This window comes from Quercus lobata, chromosome 1 (genome assembly GCF_001633185.2).
Source record: "Quercus lobata isolate SW786 chromosome 1, ValleyOak3.0 Primary Assembly, whole genome shotgun sequence".
Classification (NCBI taxonomy): domain Eukaryota; kingdom Viridiplantae; phylum Streptophyta; class Magnoliopsida; order Fagales; family Fagaceae; genus Quercus; species Quercus lobata.
Genome location: NC_044904.1, coordinates 47,548,536 through 47,575,225, shown reverse-complemented (window position 1 = coordinate 47,575,225; position 26,690 = coordinate 47,548,536). Strand labels below are relative to the sequence as shown.

The 26,690-nt window shown below is 37.4% G+C and overlaps 1 long non-coding RNA gene across 1 annotated transcript; it reads left to right on the top strand.

The window, feature by feature from the left end:
• The first annotated feature begins 437 nt into the window (after positions 1-437).
• On the top strand, positions 438-3,243 carry LOC115991258. Its single transcript, XR_004092181.1, has 3 exons — positions 438-811; positions 935-1,077; positions 1,852-3,243. It is a non-coding gene; the product is annotated as an uncharacterized LOC115991258 (long non-coding RNA).
• The last annotated feature ends 23,447 nt before the right edge of the window (positions 3,244-26,690 follow it).

The following is a 26,690-nucleotide window of genomic DNA, read 5'->3' as shown; positions in this document are numbered from 1 at the left end:
ATTAAAATACTGTTTGGAGCGTATAAAAGGAAACTAACTGCCAAAAAAAAAAAAAAGATCGCTTCACGGAGAAAGGAGAGAGAGATCGTGAGAAAAGAGAGACAAAGAAATAGAGAGACAGAGATAGAGAGAAGGGTGCCACCCAAACCAGATCTTCTGCCATCACCGTAAGTGAACCTTCCGTTTCCCCTATTCGGACACTTTCTTTTCGCTTCCTTTTCAATTTTCTTAACACTGATGCTTGCGATCCAGAGATAGAGAAGGAGGAAAAAAAAACCTTGCGATATAGAGATGAGAAGGAGACAAACATTGAAAGAACTACCACCAATAAGTTTTTCATTTTTTCATTCTTTCTTAGATATGGGTATGGGTATGAAATATGAATTAGTTTTGAGAAATTCGGTTGGATTGATTTTTATTTAGGTATTTGGGTAACATTAGGTTTTGATTTGATTTTTTGAAATTTGGGGTTATATATGATTATGTTTGGAGAGGGCAAAAACAAAGAAATTGTGACTCTTCATACACAATAAAACAGAGAAATTCCGCCAGTCAGACTACCAGAATCGTTACTGGTAAAGTTCTGATTATATTCCTATTTAAATACAATATCCTGCTTCTAGCCAAATTGTTTTTGTCTGCCACCGTCCATACACCAATCTTCCTCTCTCCAATTTATCACATCTGACCCTCTTCAGAAATTTTTAATATTTCCTATCCGACTATCACCAAATGCATTCAATGATGACAAGCCCTGGACTTCTCAACGATGCATCAAAGATATTCAGTGACTCAATATTGTTTCACTAAGGTATTTTTTTAATTTGATTTGTGTTTCAATTTATTTCCATTGTTACATTTAAAACCTATGTCAATGCATGTAAAGAATTATACTTCAATTTGCACTTTATATATTTCCAACACACTACTCCAGCAGGAAATGATGCAACCCAAATTGACATGGCTTAAATTGCATTGGGATTGAAAGCTTGAACAACCAAGGCTAGATTGAATGCAACCCCTGGCAATGCCTCAAGATTGGGAGCAACACCATAAACATTTTTTTTTTTTTTTTGGGTATTTAACTATCTTCTTCGTTTATACATTTTTGCTTTTGATAAAATTGTTGTCTAAGCTTTATTGCAATTTAGAGCATTTTTTTGAAAACACACATTCTCCCTTCTATACTTACTGCTGCATCATCCTCTGTTTTTCTTCTTTATTTTTCTCCTCCGACCCCACCCAGGTTTAGATAACTTTCCTAAAGGCAAAAATAGTTTCACTTTCCATAGATGCGCACCATCTATTTGATAAAAAGCTTCTAAATTATTTTCACGACCAACCAAAATTAATACCAAAACAAGGCATCTGATTTGTTTTTTATAAAGTAAATAGGATATATTCATGATGTAGAGCATTAGATCGTACATGGTGTTTTTTAAGTCTCTATTATGGTAAGTTTATCATTTTATCATAAAAAAATAGCAAAAGAAGTCACAGGACACAAATTTTTATGTTTCTTTATGTGTTTGGCATAATATGAGTGATTGAAATGGAATGTAGCATTTAAGTACCTGGAAAAGAAAAAGTGACATTTATATTATAAATACTATCGTGTTACAGACACTTATAGCCTACTTTGTTGGGTTCAAAATCGCAGCAAGGTATCATGTGCTTTCTTATGATATAAAATATAAAAGCATGGAAGAGTTGGGTTTTTGGCTTTACACTGTTCATGGAATAAGTTAATTAGTTATGTAGTTCCGTGTATTTGATACTTTTCAGTTTGTTTCTATCTTTTCTCTTCTATTTGAAAATGATTGTGATCATGTAGTCTTTTAATTTGAGTAGGCTGACTCCATTTGTGGTTGCACCTTATCATTATCTGGCCCACCAAGTGGATATGATGGTGGGCATGGTATTGGTTGTCGAGGGGGGTTATGGTGGTGCTTCTGCTGAGGCCCCAGATGTGACAACTAAAGAACTAAGGGAGCTTTTTGGAGGCATTGGACAAGTAATATTCTACATCTTTTCTTTTGAACTCCTTGCATTTAAGTTTTCTTAAAAAAAATTTGACATGGTTTCATTCAGTTGTATTTGGTTACTAGGAAAATGTTGGAACAGAATAGAACTGAGGTTTTAAAAGTTTTTATGTTTTATTTTTTTGGTTTTATGGAATCAAGAAAGCAATATATTTTTCTAGGAAAACTAATTTTGATTGGCCTTTTATTTTTATTTTTTTGGTAACTTGAAAAATGGTTTTGGATTACTTTTGTTGAGCTTTTTCTTTAATTTTCAAAACATCTGCAGCTTAAAATTTAGGGACACAAATTGGTTTTTCTGTTTCTTAAAAGTTTCTTTGAGTTTATGATTCTAATTTACTGTCATTTGGCTTATGCTGTTGAGATATAGGAAGGAAAAGTTCTATTGTTTTGAAACTATTTTTTGATTTTGTGAGTAATTAGCAACCAAAGAGCCCTACATTTACTTCCAAAGGAATTTATCGAAGAAGAAAAAATTATGTTTTAAGAGTGATATATTTGAAGTGTTCTTCAACTGCTTCTTTTCCCTTTGAGAATCGAACCTGTGACTTGAAAATATATTGAAAAACCAAACAATTTTTACCTTGCTTGGCTTAAGTTTGTAATTTTTTAACAAACCTAACAACAAAAAGGGAGGGAAAGATTCAAGATATAGTTCTTTCTTCCTTCCCTCAACTTTCTCTATCATCAAGTGGTGTAGTGTTATTATTTCAGCAATTAAAATTTATTCTCCTTCACATCTAATCCCATTCTAGCTGTTATACAAGTCTCCATTCCCAGTGCATTGAGTTTGCTCTCAGTTATTGATGGCAAAGGCAAAACAAGAACGCAGATCTTCTTTAACTTCATTCCATGAATCCTCTCCTGGATTAGGATCACCATATACCTAGCTTAGATCGCCATGATCTGAGGAAGGAGGTTTGCAATTGATAGTACTTCTTGGAGAATGTGCTAGCCATGTAACTGCCAGATGTCTTCATAGTGTTAATACCAAGCTTGAACATATTTCCTATCTTGCCTCTCCTAAAGACACTGTAATTCAGCGAATTGCTTCATATTTCATTGAGGCATTTGCTAATAGGATGCTTAAAGGCTTTACTGGTCTCTTTTGCAGTAAAAACATGATGTGTTCCAGGAATCAAAATTTCGTTGGATGAAAGTTAAGTTCAAAACTAACCCATCAGGGTAGCTGGGTTTTTTATTTTTAATTTTTTAATTTTTATATATATATATATATATATATTTGAGCTTACCAAGTAATATTTCTACAATCACTTGATAATTTTAGGCTATTTAGCAATAGGTGCTATCATTTGCCTAGCCAGTTGGCACAAAACCATCAATATAGATCATTAGATAGCTCATATTGCAATCTTTTCAATATAATTTATTTTTTTCTTACCAATCTATCAATCTGAGATTCTGAATTGATTTGTTTCAATTGCATTGGCATAGTCATGATATGTTTTTAACATGTGAGCTTTGCTTCAAATGATTGTATGAGAATAAAAGGAATAAAAGGAATTATTCATTGAAGAAGCAAATGAAGAAGAATAATGCACTTGCAATAATGGTTTTGTAATATGAATATATATTATGAAACATTCATATACATGTAGGATAGTGCAATATATGTAGGAGAGTACACTTTCAAAGTTTCTTATTGAGTTAAAAGAGATTGCATTAAACGACACCATTGGGTTATTGTAGTTTTTTTTTTTTAAAGGTGTAGGAGTGGTGGAAAAAGTAGGAGTAGAGATGGAGATGAAAGAGTATGAGTATGAGCAATTAGCTAAAACCCTTGAAGTGTTTGGAAACAACATCTCATTTGCCTACAAGCATTATATCTTTCTTTTCTTTTTGTTTTTTGTTTTTTTTTTAAATATTAACATAAATTTTTGATATTAGGACTAAAGGATATTAGAGTTAGAGCAGTAAGACGCCAAGCTATAGGCCTATAACTACTTTAAAGTGCTTACAGTCCATTGTAGTTTCATATACATTGCGCTCTTATGAAGTACTCACTACCATAATTACAGTATATGTAGGATGGCACGATGATGGTTTTCTAATTTATAAAATGATCCTGCGCATTGTGCGGGTTAAACGCTAGTATATATAATTGCTATGATTTTTTTCTTAATTTCAATAATTTGCATATAACCAATTATTTTTATTAATTAAAAACAGATCTGCTTCTTTCTTAGAAGTAGATTTGAATTTTTCTTAAAATAAAAACAGATCTACATCTTTCTTAAATGTAGATCTGAATTCTTCTTAAAATAAAAACAAATCTGCATCTCTCTTAGATGTAGATCTGAGTTTTTCTTTATCAAAAAACGGATCTACATCTTTCTTAGATGTAGATTTGATTTTTTCTTAATAAAAACCGGATCTACATCTTTCTTGGATGTAGATCTGAATTTTTCTTAATCAAAAATAGATCTACATCTTTCTTAGATGTAGATCTGAATTTTTCTTAATCAAAAATAGATCTACATCTTTCTTAGATGTAGATCTGAAATTTTCTTAAATCAAAAACTGATTTGTATTTTCCTTAGATATAGATCTAATTTTTTTTAACATGACATATTTTGAAATAACGAAAAAGATCATGCATTGTTGTGTTTGTTGTTGGTTATGTTTAGTCCATGTTGCATAAATTTATCTTATGAATGAAATTCTCTTCTCAAAAAAAAAAAAAAAAAAAAAAAAAAAAAAAAAATTTTTCACATTTTTTAAACATATAAAAACAAATCTGGTTTTCTGTCATAAAAAAAAAAAAAAAAAAAAAAAAAAAAAAAAAAAAACTTTTTTTTTTTTTTTTTTTTTTTTCAGTTCTTAAAACAAATCTAATCTTTTATAAATCAAAAACCATTTTTCCTAGTTCTTAAAAACAGATCTGATACTTTTTCAAATCAAAAGACTTTGTTTTATGTAATAAACACATATCTGAATTTTATCTCCAAAAACCATTTTTCTTAGTTCTTAAAAACAGATTTGATTTTTATTTTTATACAAGTCAAAATCAATTTTTTTAATCATCAAAACAGATTTGACTTTTTTAAAACAAAGAAGATGATTCATTCATAAATAAATTTGTGCAATTTAGTTTTGTTCGCATGTTCAACATATCATCTATAGCATGCATAAAAAAGGTACATAGGTCACAAGAGTCTAGAAGACCAGACTCTGTCTAGGCGGAATGGGTCCCTAACACATTTTCATTCCATAACCTAGCCTCCAAATCTAGTTCTTTTGAATAGGTAGATCTAAGCCTTGTCTTTGTTTTTTTTTTTTCTTTTCTTTTTCTTTTTTTGGATAGAATGTAACTAGGTCAAAAAGCCATGTATTTTTGGTAGATTGTAACTAGGACCCAAAGCCATGTAATTTTCAATTTTTCAAACATGTATTTTCTTATTCAATCAATGAGAATAGTACAATTCAATCATATAAAGTTTTTTTTAGTTTTTTTTTTTTTTGGGTATAAAAAAGAAATAAGTAGTGACTCCATACCCCTTACCCAAAAAGGGAGGTGCCCTAAAAACTACCCAAATCTCTTTTTTGAGCAACACCCCAATTTTAGTGGTCTCTCACAAATCCCTATGTTCCAAACAAGATCAAAGCTTTCACGTGGTGGGTTTGCAAAAATATTTTGCTCGCAAAGGTTAACCTTTGCCATTGGAGGGTCATTGACAACACTGTTTGTGAAGCTTGCAGTTTGGAGGCTGAAACTAGTGCACATGCATTCTGGCACCGTGAAAAGGCACAAGAACCATGGCGACTGTCTAGTATTTCAGTGGATACCCATGGGGCTTACTACCATGACTTTGTAGACCTTTTCTAGCACTTGAAGTTCGTTCAACATGTGGACAATGAGCTGCTAAGCTTGATAGCTACCATGACATGAAGCATATGTTTCAACCTAAATGCAGTTAGACAGGGACAGCCTAGGCAACAGGCTTCATCATTACTGCACAAGGCCAGATCTTTTCTTGAAGCGTTTCAGTTAGCAAATTTTACTCCAACGAGACAGCTTGTGCCCGAGAACCTCACCTAGACACCTCCACTGGGGCCGTATTACAAGATCAACGTTGATGGTGCTGTCTTTGCCTAGCTTAATGCATCAAGAGTGGGAGTGGTCTTTACGGATTCAGCTGGAATAGTTGAAGCAGCCTTGAATAAAAATCTAAGTGTGCCCTTGGGACCTCTAGAAACGAAAGCCATGGCTTTGGAAGAAGGAGTTCGTTTCGCATGGGAAGTGGGTATCTGTGATACAATGTTTGAAAGCGACTCAAAAATAATCTCAGGTGCGGTTTTAGGCAATACAACTCCACCAATAACTGTTGCTAATGTTATTTTGGGAATTCAACAGCAATTACAAGTGTTTCGAATGGTACAAGTTTCACATGTAAAGTGACAGGGAAATAAGCCTGCTCATATCTTGGCTCATTATGCTGAGGGTATTGATAATTATGTAGCCTGGATAAAGGAAAACCGTCTATAATTGAGTCCTTGTTGGCTCAAGATGTAATGGGTTTCTCTTCTTCTTAATAAAAGTGCTATCTTATCAACCAAAAAAAAAAAAAAAAAAAAGTCAGTAGTTACTGTCATTTTGTAAATTACTACATCTTAAGTTCTTGAGTCCTCAAATTAATCCCTTAATTATTCTTATATTCTTATAGAATCTAGAACATGCACATGCAAACGCACGTGGTGCTTTTGTGGCTCACTTGGCACTTTGACAAATGGCACGTGTGCGTGGGATCAAAATCGGATAGTGGTTTTAATTTTATTAGAATAAGATGAGATGCACTGCATCATAACTTGTGCAAAATGTGGGTTCCCATTAGTTCAATTCATAAAATCTTTTGTTGTCGAATAAAAAATTTGAGTTTGATCCTCACTTACACCAAAACCAATTAGTATTTTAGTTTGATAATAAATAGCAATCAATCATTAAAAGCAAATGTCAAAGATTGAAAATATTTTTCTAAAAAAAACATGCAAGTTATTTTTTGATTGGAAAATAAAAGTGTTTTAAAAGATAGTTGTTTTTTTTTTTTTGAAGTGAATTAAAATTTTCAAATAAAAAAATTAAGGTCTGAAACAGATTCATATATATATATATATATATATATGTTTTTTTAGTACACATTGGTTATAAAATTGAATAAATATGTTCACATCATATGACTTATGGGTGTTAATATAAAATACCAAACAATGATTCCTATAGTGGATTCCAGTTAGCTCAACTGGTAAAGTCTCTGATGGTTGAATAAGAGATCTGGGGTTCAATCCTTGCCTACACAAAAAACTGATTGATATTTTGGTCTAATGATAAAAAGCTATCATCAGAAGCGAATGCTATAGATTGAAACTTTCTCTTAAAAAAAAAAAAAAAGATTTCTATATATCTTAATAATACATAAATAAATACAAATTGCACAATTAATAATGTTCACGTTAACATCAAAGAGACAACTATGGCTCGAGAGGCCAAACATAAATCCGTAAGTGCAAAGAAATTGTATTGTTAATAATCTGATTAGTGTCTTGATCTCAAGAGCAGTGCCATAAATTGGAAAGTCTCTATTTTATTTAATTTTTGGCCACTAATTTTTACCATGGTTTTGAAATCCGAACTGGATCATATGGTTGTAGAATAACCGAAAGCCGGTCATCATTCCAGTTTTTTAAATTTATAAAATCAAAAATTGTATTTTTGCTGCAAACCTCTCAAACCATGGTCAAACTGTGCGGTTTTCTAAACCGGAAGCAGGTTTTTTGATTTCTTCTTTCCAGAAAATTTCACAATGAAAATGAAAAAAAAAAAAAAAAAAGTAGATTTGGTCTTCATGGAGAGCAACTACCTGTTTGCTAGATCTACTCCTCAGAGAAGAAAGAGTGAGAAAGGGAGAGAAAGAGGTAGAGTAAGTGAAGGCTGAAGCTGTGAGAGAAATAATTTGTTGCTTTACTTTGTGTTTGAAAAAATGGGGAAGACGAAGTGTAGTAGAGACTAAAAAGTGAGAAGGAGATGGAGACTAAGGAGAATACGAAGAGACTGAAAAGTGAGAAGAATGAGATGAAGACTGAGAAACATATGTTGGGAAGAACAAAATCTATTTAAAGACTAGAAGAAATTATCAATTATCAGATTCAGATTGCTTGGGAAATGTGATAGTGGGAATGAGTTGGCTTTTTCTTTATTTGTTTCAATTATTTTCAAATTTAAAAAGCCAAGTCTTTTCTCATTATTTGTTTAAATTATTCTTAAACTTAAGAAGCCAAGTCTAAGACTTGGCCTGCAGGGCTAGTGATTAGTGGTGTGCTCACTGCTTACTGAGATGTTTGGTACATGAGTTTAAAAATTGAAAATTGTTATTTAAAAAAGTTTGTGAAAATACGTGTAGATGAAAAAGTATATAAAAATAAGTGTAATATTGTTTAAAAACTGAAATTTGTTTTTTGAAAACACAAACCGAACACCCCCTATATCTCATGAGTTGTGAACTTTAGATATTTTTTATATATTATCTTGAAGGACTTATTTACATGAAAGTATTATATTAAAAATAATAATAAAATATGTCAATATAATTTGCACATTATTATTTAATTTCTCTATATTTTTAAATCAAGATTACTCATTTATATAGTTTTTTTTGGTAATATTTATTTTTATTTTGTTATTAAATGATTTATGATGTCATTATGGTTCAACCTCAATCCAACCTTAGAGTATCTCCAACAGTCACTGTAAAGCTATTTTTGGACCACCAACAGCTACTGTTCACGCTCCAATAGCTTCTCTAAACACACAAATTCTCCAAAAAAATTTTTTTTTTTGAGTTGCTACAGTAATTCTCTTAATTTAGAAAATACTGTAGCAACTCCAAACCATTATTTTCTCTTAAAAAAATACCCGGTTGAATAAAAAATTATTCTTTCTCTTTCCTCCTCTCTTCCTTGTTCATCTGTCTCTCTCTCAAACGGTAACACAATCAAAACACAAACACAATAACAGATCAAAACACAATAACAGATCAAGAACAGGGAAAAATACAAATTTAATTAGAACAAAAAATCTAAAATCAAAACAAAAACAACAGATCAAGAGCATGAAAGCCTATCTAAGCTCCATTGTAACAACAAAGTGAATTAGAACAAGATAAAATAAATAAATAAAGATAGAAGAAGGCCATGTCGGCTGTGTGTGTGTGCACGCGCGCGTGTGCGAGCTAAAAGAGGAAAGAAAATAGAAGTAGAAAAAGAAAAAGTAAAAAAAAAAAAAAGAGAGCTAGAGAAAGAGAGAGAGAGAGAGAGAGAGAGAGAGAGAGAGCTGAAGAAATGATCCACAATGAACTAGAAGAAAAAGAAAAAGAAGGTAGATAGAGGAAAGGAATGGGATACGTGGGTGGTGGAGAAAAAACCAAGAGGAAAAAAAAAAAAAAAAACAACATGTCCAGATGGTGTGAAAGGAAAAATAATATAAAAAATAAGAAATTGTAATTAAGAAATATTATTACAATATTTTAACAATAAATTTTAAGTAACAGAATATTATTAGATAATATTAATGGGTAAAAAAATAATTTCAATAGCAGATTTAAATTAGAATTAGTAATAATTTTTCACATAAATTAGAAACCGCTGGAACTTTTCTAGTTCATTGAACCGTCCAAGCATCAAAATCATGGTTTCCACCTCCCCTGCATTGTCGTTTCGCAAAACGATGAGGCTTCGTCAGCTGAGCTGTGTGCTGACTTTCTAATCCAAAACGAAAAGTTAGTCAAAGTTAGGCTTTGGTTGATTCTTATATGTGGTTCCCACTCTAGTAGTGGGGTGTTGTATTGTGATAAAAATATGAACTCGTACTGTCTGTCCTTCGTGGTCATTGGCACATACCCCAAATTAAGTCAAAGTCAAACTTGGCTCTGCGAGTGAGAGAGACCCCAGCGACAAATAAATTTTGAGAGAGAACACATATCACTCCACGAGGCGAGCAAGGCATCAGCGTCCTCCTTAACTATGTTTGGGTAGAGGAAATTGAAGAAAAAAAAATTATTAATCTCTAAATCTAATCCTAATTACTTTTGAACTGTATTGTTCTGGCTGTTATTTTAGATGTAAATATTTTGTAATGAATGTTCGCATCATGACTATTGGATATTGTGGAATTGGAATTGGAATATCCACCTTGCTAAAGCTGAAATTTTTTTTTTTTTTTTTAAAGTACTGTATAAAAAGTAAAAAGTAAAAAGTTAGTTGAAATAGTACAATATGATCCATGAATAGTATTAAAAAGTGCAGTGAGATCCATAAATAGTAGAAAAAATGAGCTGAATAGTAAAATAAATTGAAAAAATTAATCTTTGTTAAACAAACACTAAATATGAAGAAAGCTATTATGAGAAATCCATGTTTTCAAGTAGCTTTACTCCGAGGCCACATCGTGTGATCTTATTCATCAACTCATGCCATCTCAAGCATGAGAGAGAGAGAGAGAGAGAGAGAGAGAGTATCTAAAATTTAAGTGTGGCAAGTTCTATTTGTGTTGAGTCTTTGTGTGTGACTACATAGGCAACCCGAACACAACTTATTTAATAATCATGTTAAAATCTCCTAATCCTATCGCAACCCATTTATTGAGTTGAAACAGCACAATGTGACCCACAAATTACATGCTTAATAAAATAAGTCATGCTGGGTTGAATAAGCATGGCTAATTTCAACACTTGTAATATATAGGTGGTATTATGTTGATAAAAACACAACCCATTTCAATTAGTTTAAAAAATGGAAAATTCTGGTGACACAACTATTGGCACAACTCTGTGCACAACTCGTCCACGTGGCGAGTTGTGCACAGAGTTGTGCCAATAGTTGTGTCACAAGAACTACTCTTAAAAAATATAATTCAATATGATTAACTTAGTTTTATATATTATAAGGACATAAATTATAATAACGGTAAACAAATAAATTATATTCAAATTTCTATTTCATAACAATATCAATTAAAGTACTAATAGTACCTAGGGCTTATGAAGAGGGTCACATGCCCAAAATTTTCATCCAAAAAGATAACTATAGCTTCTATTGTACGTGGCTGAAGCATTTACATAATCCATTTGTAAGGACTAGATTTGAGTTCTTAGCCCAATAAGGTGGATAGACTTAGGCCCAAAAAGCCCAGAATAATGAATTTATAGAGAGTGGGTTGGAAAACTAGGTTTTAATGAATCATACCAACACCAAAGTAGATTCAAATGACAAGGGAATGAAAATAGACAGGTTTATGATGAAGATAATCATCCTCGACAAAGTCCGAGGAGATTTGCTTTTATATATTTCTTTCAGATTTGATTACAAAGTCAATTCTTGATGTTACAGTAATTTTCTCTTTGTTTCTCGATCCCTTCTTTTAGTGCTCTCTCCTTCTTTTATACTTTCTTCCCCTTTCATCTTTTTACTCCACATGCATGCCAAATAGTTGGTGTTGATACTTGTCTCATTAGCACCTCCCATAAGTCTCCACATAGTAGCTGTAAGGCTGAAATCTACTGTTCAGGTATCACCTCCACATTAATGCGGCTAAAGATTTAGCTGCAGTGCATTTAATGTAGAGGCAGCAGCTTTCTTTTTAGATATTTTAGGACTCCTCCCTATCTGATGCCTCTGCAATGCTTATCCGCACCAACAGAACTTCTTGGAACGTTACCTTGGTCGATAGATTACCTCTTCGAATCCCAACTTTGGCTAGCCAAGGAGGCATTTATCCTTGGACCATCTTGTTGAGACATTATGACCAAAATTGACTTCTTTATTCACCAACACAGTCTCTTCTGACAAAGATTCCTTCTCTTCAGACAAGCCCTTGTCCTCAGCTTGGGCCACAAGCCCAATATATTAATAGATAATGAACTCCTGGGCCCAATGCCCCTACAATAGCCCCCTCGAGATTCTTCTTTCTGGCTCCTCGAGAAGAAAGGAGGATCTCGATGTCACTATACTTGTTTTATGCTCATTCCATCCCATCTCTACCTATGAAGACGTCATTTTAACTGCCCAAAGCACACTTCTGGTGCTGTGGCATTCGAGACACCTCTTCATTAAATTCTTACGGCTCTCTGTCCTCCATGTTCTACAGTGTGATGCGAATCCAACAGTTGAGGATTTCGTTGGGAACCGAGCGGGAATTTTTCCTTAGAACCACTTGACCCTTGGCTTGTTGGAAATATTTTAGTGAATAAACATGTTTTGATACAAAATTAATATCTCAAATAATTAACAAGAACATAAAATAAAAAGGAGTTTAGAACGATCTCATAATATCTCATAAAAAGGAGTATAGAATCACGCTACAAAAGCGTTATATTTAAAGGTTGATTTGTGCCACCCAGAGTAAAACTCAGTGCGACTAGTTTTCTTGGCCAAACAACCCTCTAGGATTAGTTTATAGCATCAACCTTCGTGATGGACGCACTTCCACTCATGAAGTTTCAAGAACAATTGTCTATTGCTTTTCCTTAGAAAAAATATAAATTGTAGAAAAATATGTGGGAGAGAAATATATTAGAATTGTGTCTACGGAAAATATAGAGTAATAGAAAAGACTTATAGGGAAGGGTGTAATGATAGGTATTGTATAGGCTATTCATGACAATAATAACCTATAGTTATCTACATAATAACTAATAGTTGAAACGTTTAATTTTTTGTTAACCACGTCTCGTTGTGCCACATGACTACATAAATTTATGTCACACGCCTATATTTAAAAACCAAAAAATTGTGTCTTTTCGTTTTGCAGAATAAGATATTGAACAATTGCATCTTTTTGGGATTTTAAATAACTAACCACAACCAAGAAACAAGTTGTTATACTGTATCATATAGTTGTTTTCCCCTTGGTACATCTATACTACTATTTAAGGGGCTTCTCCTATTTGGATCGGATTTTTTTTGTCTAAAATACCTCTGTTTTCCTAAGTTTAAGTAGAGACAGAACTAAAAAACAACAAAATAAAAATAAATATTTAACTCCCACTAACTCACTTATTCAGAAATAAACTTCATGTTTAAATTCTTCTCTTTCTTTATTTTTTTAATTGGCCGAAAATATTTCTTTTTTTTTTTAAACCCACATTATATATATATATATATATATATATATATTAGAAACCCACATTAAAAAGTTACTATTTTTTTGGGTAAAATTTAATAATTTGCATCAATTATAATTTCGCCACTAACCCACTTATTCAGAACCCTTTTTTTTTTTAATTGGCCAATTTTTTTTTTTTAAAACCCACATTATTTTTTTTTTTTTTTTTAAGAAACCCACGTTAAAAAGTTACTATTTTTTTTAGTAAAATTTAATAATTTGCATCAATTATAATTTGGGATTACTATATTTTCCAACACAAAAAACCTAGAGGTATGATGAGTATTATGGGTGTAAGGTTGAATTTAATCAACCATTTTTTGGCTTTACTCCGTGCCAATTTACTTGTAATTCAGCACTTAGAAACCCTGTATTTAGGTGGGAATCATATAAGGGTAATGTGCGAAAGAGTGTGAAGAAATGCTCAAGAATATGCATTGAAGCAGAGACTCGCGACTGGATCTCGCGGGTGGCTCGCGACTGGCAAGCCGTCAGATGATGCACACGAGTGAAGCATGTAGAGAAGCTGAACTGTCATGCCAACTGTAGCACTACAGGACAAAAAGTCCAGACTGGCCATTCAGTTAGCTCGCGGCTTGGACTCGCAACTCAGTCAAATCGCGAGGCCAAGTCACCAATCCATTCTGTTATGGAAAAACTAACTCTTCGTATTCCTTTCTCACTCCAATATAAATAACCCTTATACCCACGAAATATAAAGAGCTTCTAGAGAGAATTTTGAGAGAGAAACCCTAGAGAAAAACAAGATTGACTCATTTACAATCTTTACATAGTGACTCTTCAAATTCCTCAACTCCCACCATCTCCATTGTTACATCCTTGAGAGGTATATTAGCCAAAACCTTTTCTCACCATACCTGTATCTATGAGAAGGTTATTTGGTGCTTGGGAAGCAATTAGGAAGGAACCAATTGATATTGGTTGATGTTATGGGTTATAGCGGAATCCGGTAAACTAAAGAAGACAAAGGTTCGACGTAACCTCGTTGGAGCAAGAAGCTTGGAGGGCTTAGGTACACTAGGTAGATTAGGATTGGAGGGTCTTCTACTGTTCATATATCCCAACTTCATTCCTTAGTGGATTATTGACCACTTGGAGGGCGGCGGAGAGGTTTTACGCCGAGAACTTCGGTTTCTTCTTCGATAACACATCACTGTGTTGTCTTTGTGTTTGCATCTCTCTTCCCTTAATCTTTGCCATTTAATTTTTGCTGTAGATGTGATTTTATTTGGTTTAGATTATTTATTAATTCTATGTTAAGCTTATGTTCATATTCCGCACATACATTATTTGATAATAAGCTTGAATTTGTAATTTCTAATTTGGGGGTCTAAACATTCATAGTGTTTTACACACTATTTTGAACATTCAATGGGTTTACCAAATATTAAAATTATAATTGATGCAAAATATTAAATTTTACCTAAAAAATAGAAGAGCTCTTTGAAAAAAAATTGCTGACAATCTCAACGCCAATACAGCAAGCGATCGCAGACTAATCCATTTTGTAAGGTTGAATTTAATCAACCATCTTGTTGGCCTTATTCCATGCCAAATTTGCTTGTATTTCAGCATTTACTAACCCTATATTTAGGTGGGATTGTTGTAAGGGTAGTGAGTGAGATAGAGTGTTGAAATGCTTAAGAGTGTACAAGAAAACAGAGACTCGAGACTGGATCTCGCGGGTGACTCGCGGCTTCAAGCTGCCAGAAGTAGCACACATGCCAAGCATGCCAGAAGTTCAAGCGTCATGCTAGCTGGAGCATTACAGGACAAAATAGGACAACTGGCCATTCTGTTGTCTCGCGGTTGGATCTCGCGACTCAGTCAAGCCGCGAGGCCAAGCCGTGAGCCACCCCTGTTTTGAAAAACCTGACTCTTCACATTCCATTCTCACCCCAGTATAAATACCCCTTATACCCACGAACTTTACATAAGAGACTCTTCAAATTCCTCAACTCTCTTCCTCTCCATTGTTAAACCCTTAAGAGGTCTTTTACCAAAACCTTTTCACACCATATCCATTACTGTGAGAGAGCTGTTTGGTATTCTGGGAAGCAGTTAGGAAGGAACCAATCCACATTGGTTGATGCTATGGTCAAGTAGCGGAATCCGAGAAGCTAGAAAAGAAATAGGTTCGGCGCAACCTCGTTGGAGCAAGAAGCTTGGAAGGCTTAGGTACACTGGGTAGATTAGGCTTGGAGGGCCTATTGCTGTTCATGTATCCCAACTACATTTTCTAGTGGATTACTTACTGTTTGGAGAGCGGCGCAGAGGTTTTACGCCGAGGGCTTCGGTTTCCTCTTCGATAACACATCGAGTGTTGTCCTCGTGTTTGCATCTTCCTTCCCTTTTATCTTTGCCTTTTATTATCTGTTGTGGGTTGTGATTTTAATTGGCTTAGATTGTTTACCAATTCTGTTTATAGTTTTTGTTCATTTTCCGCACACTAGTTGTTTGTCATAAAGCTTGAATTGGTTATTTTGTAATTGGGGGTCTAAACGTTCAAGGGTGTTTTATACACTATTTGAACTTTCACATTTTTTTTTTTTAATCTTAGACTCTAAGCCACACCCTTCGCCTTTCTCTCCTTCATTCATTCATTCCAGCCCCAAGTTTCAACTATATAGGAATTTCTCTTTAAAACCCAAAGACCCAAAAACGTGTAAACCCTACATGAAAGCCTTTGAAGTTTGAACACCGCAAAGATTTAGAAAACAAACACAGCCTCTTCAACAAACAAGTCTTCTTCACTGGCTTTACTACCCCTTCTTTCTCCTCCGCTTCTTCCTATAAGTTGGGTTTTTCAAATTTTGGCTTTATTGAATGTTTGGTTCATTAAACTTTGGCTTAAGAAGTTGGGGGAGGAATAGGAATGCTACAATATAAGTTTTTAACTTCTATTTTGATACCTGTATTATTTTTTTTGTGAATTCATTTTCTTTTTCTATTATATCTTTTCTTTCCTTTTTTTTTTTTTTTATTTGGTTCAATCTGGCACTCTCATTGAATGCCAGGTAAACAGGTCCCATGCACAACATGGATAACATGTAGCCTTTCTTTATTTTACTTTTTATTTTTCCATTTTTTTTTCAAGAGAAAAGTCTACCAAAGTTTCATTCATAGATTAACCACTATTACATAGAAAGGGTGGGACTTATTCTATGACCACATCCGAGTAAGTACACATTCAAGCCACAAAATGTTTGAAAGAGGAAGACCCTGAATTTCGAATGTCAAAAATATTATTTAAACTCTTGGCTTAATGGGTTTAACTGTTTCCTGCGAAGTATTGAAATTCGAAGTTATTGTTGGTTGATTTGTGTTGTTTTATAGTCATACATTTTGATAAACTTAGTTTTTAAGACATTTAAATTGAAGTTTATTTGATTTTAGATACTCCGTATCATTCTTTTATGAACTAGGTGATTTTTTGAAACTGATTCGCAGATTTGAAAAGTTACAAAAAAATCACAATAATTTTAGAAAAACTATATTTGTCTTTCAATTTGTTACAAAATTTTCTTTTAACATTGCAATGTCGGTGTTTTCTTTGTTAAATATTTGGTTTATGCAAATTGTTTTGTTAAAAAGTTTCTATTGCAACTTATTTTGTTATGTAGCATCTTTTGGAACTTGATTTTCTCAAAATCAAGTTCAAATTAGAAATTAATTTCACCAAAGTCAAGTTCTATGCAATTCAATGATATGTGACAAATGTGGAACTCAATTTTCTGAAACTCGAGTTCTACGTTCTACTGAATTTCATAGACTTTGGCAAAATTGAGTTCCACATTGGAACTCAACTTTTAAAATCGAGTACCAAAAAGAAGTTATATAACTAAATAAGTCCCAATAGAGACTTTGTAACAAAAATAATTTTCAAATATCAAATACTTAGAAAAAATGGTCTTATATCTATTGGATAGAATAGTATTTTGCGTTTTAGTTTATTAGTATTGTTCTTTTTCCTTTTTCTTTTATGTAATAATCATCAATAAATAGTCTCTTGAATAGTTATGAGGTACACTGTTCAAGAGAAGGGAGTAGGTCTGCATGCAAGATAATTGGAATCCTAATGTTTATTTAAATTTTTGTCTTTTGCATATTTCATTTAGAGGTTAGGGATTTTTAAAATTAGAATCTTAATGTGCAATCAAAGAAGAAGAAACGAAGAATTATTTAAATCTTTTACAAAAATCTATCAAAGTTATGTTTGCAAAATATTCATATATGATGATGCCGTAAAATCACCAATGAGCTACACGATCCACGCTCGCTCAAACTAACAACCTGCAAGAAGAAAGAAGTGATCTCGCCAAGGGCACTGGTGTGGTGTCAGCCAAATACCCTTCGACGGTCAAGTTAGAATTGTTCTCAACTCTAGAGTGCTAGATAGGGTAAATCATGCGTACCTTGATTTGTGAGGGTATTGGGGTTTTTATAGTAGGAGGTTGACCTCTCCCCCTTGATGTAGAAGTCTTTTCCTTATAGGAATTCCTCTCGAGTAATCCCAAACATGATGGACAAGACATTTCCTTGTAGAGTGGATTTTCCGTTGACGCGTGTATCTTCTAGAACGCTCTTTGCGCTAGGTTTCTGATTTCCTTGGAGACTCTACGTGCGCAACAAGAACCCAGAATCACTCTAGGCCCTGGGCTCAACTGTTGCCGGCCCATGGGCTTGGACCTGTCAGGCCCAATGTGGTGAAAGCCCATCATGCTAAATTCTGCCCCTTCAGCTGCCCCCTTCACTCTATGGGACCGTCATGACTTATATGGACGGACCCTTAGGGTGACGGTTTGATATTATTTGGAGTTGACGGTCAAAGAAAATTTAGGATGGCGGCTTAAGATCAATGAAGTTGACGGTTCTCTAGGAGGAGACGGATTGCGATTATTTGATGACAGGTTGTCAAGCATTTATGAGCATGCCACGTGTCGCTTTTCGATTGGCTTTTCTATCGGATTGAAGCATCGCTTCGTCTTCTGTGCACTTCAGGTATATATATAACACTTCTCCATCCTCATTTCTACATTTTACAGCCAAAACACATTGTCAGAGCGCCACCGTCAACTTTGTCAGAGCAATCCGTCGTACATACATACCCATCGACTATACAACTGTCGACCTTCAGTTACTTCAGAAAACGATGAGTATTTCTATTCTCATTTACAAGTCTTGTATTTTGCAATTACATTTAGCTAGACCTACACACCTGTCAATACTCTTAGATCCGTCAGTCTTAGGTTTTACCGCCAATTGTAGGCAATGTCTAGTACGTCAAGTAATCAGTCAGTGGTTCATGACGGGATGGAATACGAGGAAGTATACTCGTCCGGTCATAGAGACCCAGACAGTCCCGGCGAAGAGAGGAGTTCGTCAGCCTCTTCCTCGTCCTCAACAAATAAGGATACGGAGATGGTTGAGCCAGAAGATGCTTCTGATGACGGCGAGGATCAAGCACTGGGATCCGTCATCGGTGCTGATGGACTTAGAGGGTTCATCATGCTACCAGAGTGGACGGTTCATAAATTCACATCTGTCATTAAGGAGAAACACTTCAGCACATTTAGGGCTAACTTCCAAATTCCAGACTATATTCCAATCCATCTACCCTATGTATCGGAAAAATGTTACTACTACGGGGTAGAAGGTGTCGGAGTGTACGAGCAAATACTGAAGGCAGGACTACGGTTTCCATTAAGTACCCTTTATAGAGAACTTTTAAATTATTTGGGACTGTCCGTCACCCAGATATCTCCAAACGCCTGAAGGGTCTTCATAGCAATGGAGATTCTCTATGGTGCTATGACTGACGGTGCTAGGAGACTGACGGTGCGTGAATTCCTTCATTGCTACCGTCCAGACGAAATAGACGGGTCAAGAGGAATGTATAGTTTTGCCAGTAGGAGTCCTTTGTTGAAGGTCATCTTTGAAACTCCTGACTCAAATAGAGACTGGAAGAGTCATTACTTTTTCCTAGAGGGTGATAGATGGATGAGCCGTCCAGGGGAGACGGAGTTTATGCCCGTCGACACAACTTGGGGAGTGTTACATTCATCTCGTATGCACCCGTCCTAATTTGTAATTCTTTTCATAACCATCATAACCGTCAATTATAATCCTTCTTCTAACCGTCCATTGTTTATGCAGGTAGACGACGCCCACAAGTTAGTGTTAAGGAGTTTAGCTTTCTCGAGAAGATTTTTCAAAAGACCAAGCCGGAGGAAAGGACTTGGGCAAAATTGGTAAATCTGAAAACAATCCATAGGTATTGTGACGGTCCGGAACCAACAACTGAAGCCGTCAGATACGACGAAAGAATTCACAGACGTACGTCTGTCAACTTTTCTTATTAATGGCTCCAACTATATGTATATAACTTCATTCGTCCTGTTTTACAGAGATGGATGACGCTAAAAGGAAGGCGCTGATAAAATCTCAGGCTGTCAAGAAAAAGGAGTCCGGCGAGGTGGTTCCTAAAGGGAAGGCTCCGTCGATAAAGAGGAAACTGTCTTCCAAATCTGACCGTCCTCATAAACAGCCAAAAGTCTCGTTGGAACCCGTCGTAGGGTTGATGGCTGAGGGTATGAAGACCGTCACCTCAACAAAGCACGGGTCCGGCAAGGGCCTAATGAAGGCTCCGTCCACTAACCAGGAGAAACCTCCTCCTCTCCTCCGTGACGACTCCAAGTTTTCCTTGGAGAAGCTTACATCTATTATCTCGTCGGAGGACTATGAGGATCTGGGCAATCACTCGACGGAGGCAATGGGGGAGACGGGTCTTTTTGCTATTGCTCAGGTAATCTTCCTCCATCGCTTCAAGTTCGTCTACTTAGTTTTTTGGTCTAACACTTTTTTTTTAACTTGTTTGTTCCAGTCCTTGGTCATGATGAAGGGCTTAATGGATCGGTGTCTTAACCGAAAGGCGGCTCTAGAACGTTTGCGAGCAAAGGCTGAGCAGACGGAGGATGAGCTTGGTCAACTTCACAAGTGGAAGTCCACTATGGAAAAGAAGTTTGATCTCTCAGAGCAGGCAAGGAAAGAACTTGAGCAGAAGACGGATGAGGCGGGGAAGGCCCTGGAGAACAAAGAAAAGGAAATCCAAGACTTGAAGGAAACGCTTCGTCAGGCTAAGGAGGTAGCAGTCCGTGAATACCGTGACTCTGACGCCTTATTAGGCAAGCTGGGGAGTTCGTTCCTTCTAGGTTTTGATGACGCACTCTGTCAAGTTCAAAGAGCCTACCCTAAGTTAGATGTGTCGATGATAACTGTCAATGACCAAGATCAAACGTCTGCGTTGCCCATCGCTTCAGAGAACACAGACGACCTTTTTGGTGCTGACGCAGTTTAGGGTGATGGAGAATCTGTTCCGGCAAAAAATGTCCCAGATTCCGAACCAAAAAATGTAGATTGATTATTTTATTGTTAACTTTTGTATTCGAGGATGATTCGTCCTTCCTTTTGTGTATTAAACAATTACTCTCTTTGGGTTTTATCCGTCATTATTATCTTAAAATTTTATGCCTGCTTTACATCAATCTTTATTATTTTTTGAATGATGCATAAACATCCGTCCTTGTTTAGAAAGGAGAATCTTGAGTAAACATCTGTCCATGTATAACGGCATTGACGGTCTGGTATCCATCTATTTACCCGTGTATATATGGACTTTCTTTTATCCGTCTATTTTATGGAATATTTTTAGCCTATTAATGATCCGTCCACTTTGTGGAGTTCGTGAATTATTTTCACCCTTTGGGTGATCCGTCCATTTTGTGGACTTTTTAAATAGTCTTCACCCTTGGGGTGATCCTTCCACTTTGTGGAGTTCGTAAATTATTTTCACCCTTGGGGTGATCCGTCCACTTTGTGGACTTTGCAAATTATTTCACCATTTGGGTGATCCATCCACTTTGTGGACTTCGTAAATTATTTCACCCTTTGGGTGATCCGTCCACTTTGTGGACTTTGTAAGTTATTTCACCCTTTTGGTGATCCGTCCAATTCGTGGACTTTGTAAGTTATTTCACCCCTTGGGTGATCCGTCCATTTTGTGGATTTTGTAAGTTATTTCACCCTTTGGGTGATCCGTCCACTTTGTGGACTTCGTAAATTATTTTCACCCTTGGGGTTGATCCGTCCACTTTGTGGACTTTGTAAGTTATTTCATCCTTTGGGTTATCCGTCCATTTTATGGACTTTGTAAGTTATTTCACCCTTTGGGTGATCCGTCCACTTTGTGGACTTTGTAAGTTATTTCACCCTTTGGGTGGTCCGTCCACTTTGTAGACTTCGTCAATTATTTCACCCTTTGGGTGATCCGTCCACTTTGTGGACTTTGTAATTTATTTCACCCTTTGGGTGATCCGTCCATTTTGTGGACTTCGTCAATTATTTCACCCTTTGGGTGATCCGTCCACTTTGTGGACTTTGTAAGTTATTTCACCCTTTGGGTGATCCGTCCACTTTGTGGACTTTGTTACATGCCTGTCTACTTTGTGTAGCCTATCCATTCATAATAAAAATCCATGTGGAAAATCAAAGCTGTGTCTGAATATTCTTCTTTAAAGAAAATGCGTTTGTAGAAAAAGTACCTGCCCCCTTGGGCTTAAAAAGGCATAAAAAGATTGTAGCAAAGTCAAAGAAAAACTAGTAAATTGTAGCTTAAAAAATAAAATAAACTGGGAAATCGCTGGTTTTTCATATTCTCTCTACTGGTAGTATTTCCGTAGATGCTCTGTGTTCCAAGGGTGCTGCAACTTTTGTCCGTCCATTGTCTCGAGGTGGTAGGTGTCCTTCCTTTGCCATGATGCGATCCTATAGGGTCCTTCCCAGTTGGGGCCGAGTTTTCCTTATGAAGGATCTCTAGCAGTACCCATTACTTTCCGTAGTACAAGATCCCCGACCTGGAGGTCCCTATGCCTCACTTTGTTGTTGTAGTGTTTCGTCATGAGATTCTGATAACGTGACAACCTTTGCTCTGCTGCCACTCTGACTTCGTCCACTAGGTCGAGCTAGAGGTGTATAGCCTCTTTGTTCTTATCTTCGTCGTAGCTCTCCACCCGGTAACTCGTGAGCCCCACTTCTACAGGAATGACAGCTTCGGTTCCATATGCAAGTGGAAATGGTGTTTCTCCAGTGGGTGTTCTCACTGTGGTCCGGTATGCCCATAGGACGCTAGGTAGTTCGTTCGACCAGATACCCTTTGCCCCCTTGAGATGGGTCTTGATTATCTTGAGTAAGGATCGGTTCGTGACTTCGACTTGCCCGTTCGCCTATGGGTGTGCGGGTGACAAGTAGTGATTCTTGATCCCTAGCTCCAAGCAGAAGTCTCTGAACGCGCTATTGTCGAATTGCTTACCGTTGTTAGAGACCAGTACCCTGAGTATCCCGTACCTGCATATAATATTTCTCCAGACAAAACTTCGGATGTTTTTCTCCGTGATGGTGGTTAAGGCTTCCGCCTCGACCCACTTAGTGAAGTAGTCTATGCCGACAACCAAGAATTTCAACTATCGGATCGCCGTCGAGAATGGGCCTATGATATCAAGTCCCCATTGTGCGAATAGCCAGGGTGCTGTCATAGGTGTCAGTTCTTCGGACGGCTGCCTGATGAGATTGTTGAACCTCTGGCATTTGTCGCAGGACTGGACATAGGCTTGCGCATCCTTCATCATTGTAAGCCAGTAGTATCCTGCTCGGATCAACTTGTGTACAAGTGATCGTGCGCCCGAGTGGTTTCCGCAGATACCCTCGTGTACTTCTCTCATCACGTAATCTGCTTCCTCTTAGCACAAACACCTCAGGTACGGTCGAGAGAAACCTCTTTTATATAAGACGTCCTTTATCAGCATAAACCGTGATGCCTGGACCTTCAGCTTTCTTGCGGTGCCCTTCTCGTCTGGCAACACCCCAGCCTTTAGGTAGGAGATCAATGGCGTGGTCCAGTTATATTCAGAGTTTACCACCTGCACATTTGTTCCGTCATCGATAAGTGAGGAAATTTGAACGAAGGATAATACCTGTTCAGGAACCAGCATGAATTCGGCTGACGCAACTTTTGCTAGGTGGTCAGCCCATTCATTCTCTTCTCTTGGGATCTGAATGAATTCAATTTTGAGGTCGCTAATTCGGTATTTCACTTCTTCTAAATACCTCTTCATTCTATCGTTCTTGCACTCAATCGTCACCACTTGTGAACCGCAGTGGACAACTATGTTTTCTGCTCTCGCGGCCTTTGCAAGGTCTAGCCTTGCTACAAGGCTTCATACTCTGCCTCGTTGTTGGTTGTGGGGAAATCCAGTCAGATCATACATTGTATCTTGTCCCCCTACGGAGTTTGGATCACTACTCCGGCTCCTCCGGTTCGTCTGTTTGAGGATCTATCTATATAGATACTCCATTGTTCTTTCTCTTCCACCACCTGGCCTTCCCCGAGAGTGAACTCGGCGATGAAGTCAACTACTGCCTGCCCTTTTATGGCTGTCCACGGGCAGTATTGGATGTTAAACTCGCTCAGCTTTATTGCCCACAAAGCCATTCTTCCTGCTGCTTCTGGGCTACTTATGGCTTTTCTCAGCAGCTTGTCCGTTAAGACAACGATTGTATGCACCTGGAAGTATGGCTTAAGTTTTCGCGTGGCGATTACCAACGCGAAAGCCAACTTCTCCATCTGAGGGTACCTCTCTTCTGCTCCTCGGAGTGCTCTGCTTGTAAAGTAGACGGGTTTCTGGGATCCGTCCTCCTCTCTCACCAAAGCTGCGCTTACTGCGGCTTGTGAAACGACCAAATATAGGTAGAGTTCTTCGCCTGGCATGGACGGAATGAGCAGCGGTGGAGACGAGAGATACGCCTTCAAGTCATTAAAGGATGTTTGGCATTCATCCGTCCACTCAAATGATTTCCTTAAAGTTCGGAAGAATGGTAAACACCTGTCCGTCGCCCTCGAGACGAACCTGTTTAGAGCTGTGATCTTTCCATTTAAACTTTGGACCTCCTTAACCGTCCTTGGTGGTTCCAACTCCATTATGGCTTGCACCTTCTCCAGATTGACCTCTATTCCTCTTTGGGATACCATGAAACCCAAGAATTTTCCAGCCATTACTCCGAATGCGCACTTGTTTGGATTCAGCTTCATGTTGAACGATCGGAGCGTATCAAATGTTTCCTTGAGGTTGTCTAAGTAATCAACTTCGTGCAGGCTTTTTACCAACATGTTGTCAACATAAACCTGAACGTTCCTGTCGATCTGATGTGCAAACATCTTGTTCATTAGCCTTTGGTATGTTGCCCCAGCATTTTTGAGTCCAAAAGGCATCACCTTGTAGCAGAATAATCCCTGGCTTGTGACGAAGAAGGTCTTCTCTTGATCAAATTCATCCATCTTGATCTGGTTGAAGCCAGAGAAAGCGTCCATAAAGCTTAGGAGCTGGTGTCTTGCAGTTGAATCCACTAGGGTATCTATCCGTGGGAGCGGGTAGCTGTCTTTGGGGCAAGCCTTGTTGAGGTCAATGAAGTCTACGCACATCCTCCGGTTTCTGTTGGCCTTTTTAACCATAATGACGTTTGCCAACCAGTCGGGATAGTATACTTCCCGGATGAAACCTGCCTCCAGTAACTTTCGAACCTCCTCGGCTATGGCCTTGTCCCGCTTCTAGGCGAAGACTCGTTTCTTTTGCCGGATTGGAGGGAATAAGGGCGACACATTCAACTTGTGGACCATGACCGAGGGGTCGATTCCTGGCATGTCTTCATTACTCCAGGTGAAGACGTCTTGGTTATTTCTTAGGAAAGTCGTGATCGTCTGGCGTACAGGCCAACTGGCTAGCGTGCCAATTTTAGTCGTCCATTCAGGCCGCGTGTTGTCAAGTCTTACTTCTTCTAGCTCTTCAACTGGCTCTGCTAATGCTCGCTGCTTTCTGATACACATCATTTGCTGCTGATCCTCCATTTCTAACATGGCAATATAACATTCTCGCGCTGCTATTTGATTTCCTCACAGTTCTCCCACCCCATATTCCGTCAGGAATTTGATCATCAGGTGGTATGTTGAAGTTACCGCCTTCCAGGAATTGAGAATGGGTCGCCTGAGGATGGCATTATAGGCGGACGAGTAGTCGACTACGAGAAACATTACCTCCTTAGTGATCTGCTGAGGATAGTCACCGCCGTCATAGCTAGTGTTATTGCGCTCAAAGGGAACACCTTCGTACCCCCAAATCCCACGAGTGGGGCATTCGTTGGGGTCAACCGTTCCCTGTCGATCCTCATTTGTTGGAATACTGGATAGTAAGGATGTTTGCTGAGCTGCCATTGTCGACGAGGACCCGATGCATGTTATAATCCCCTATTTGCAAGCTAACCACAAGTGCGTCGTCATGAGGATGGTGAAATCTTCGAGCATTATCCTCTGAAAATCTTATGATGGGGTTATCTATTCGCGGCATCTTCGGTACGGATCCTGTGAGTTGGACGCTATGGACCATCCTGAGGTAGGTCTTGCAGGCTTTCTTGGAAGATCCGGTTGCGGTTGTGCCCCCCACGATCATTCTTATGTCCCCTATAGGTGGTCTAGGGCGCTCGTTCTCCCATCGTGGGGCCTGTTCCTCCGGCGTATCGGTTCTTTCCCTGCTGACGAATCTCTGTAGCTTCTCTTGCCTGATAAGGGCCTTAATCTGCTGCTTCAGGTCGTAGCAGTTGGCTGTGTCGTGCCCGTGGTCTCAGTGAAAGCGACAATACTTGTCTCTTGGTCTTTTGTTGGGATCTCCCTTTAATTTACCAAGGAACGTCAATGCTTCTTCATCTTTGATTTGCATCAATACTTGATCGATCAGGGTGGTTAATAGGGTGAAGTTGGTGAACCTTCCAGTGGGGGGTCTAGGGCGCTTTTCATCTCGTTGATCCCCGATTCGAGCAACCTTTCGCCCCCTATCTTGTCACGTGTCCTCCTACCTCTCCCTCTTCTTAGGCTTTTCCTCACGGGCTAGCAATGCATCTTCTGCATTCATGTATTTGGTAGCTCTATAGAGAACGTCCATCATGGTCTTCGGGTCATTCTTGTATAAAGAAAACAAGAACTTACCCTTCCGTAGCCCGCTAGTAAATGCAGCTACGAGTATCTTATCGTCAGCTTCGTCAATCGAAAGGGCTTCTTTGTTGAAACGAGTTATATAGGCCCGCAGCGTCTCGTCTTCTCGCTGCTTGATGCTCATTAAGCACGCGGTGGACCTTTTGTACCGATGTTCGCTTATGAAGTGCGAGGTGAACTGGGCACTCAACTCCTTGAAAGTATTGATGGAGTTTGGTGTCAATCTACTGAACCAAATCCTCGCAGGGCCTTTCAGCGTGGTCGAGAATACCCTACACATGATCTCATCTAGTACCCCCTGAAGGTGCATCAGGGTCTTAAAGGTCTCTAGATGATCGAGGGGGTCCTTGACCCCGTCGTA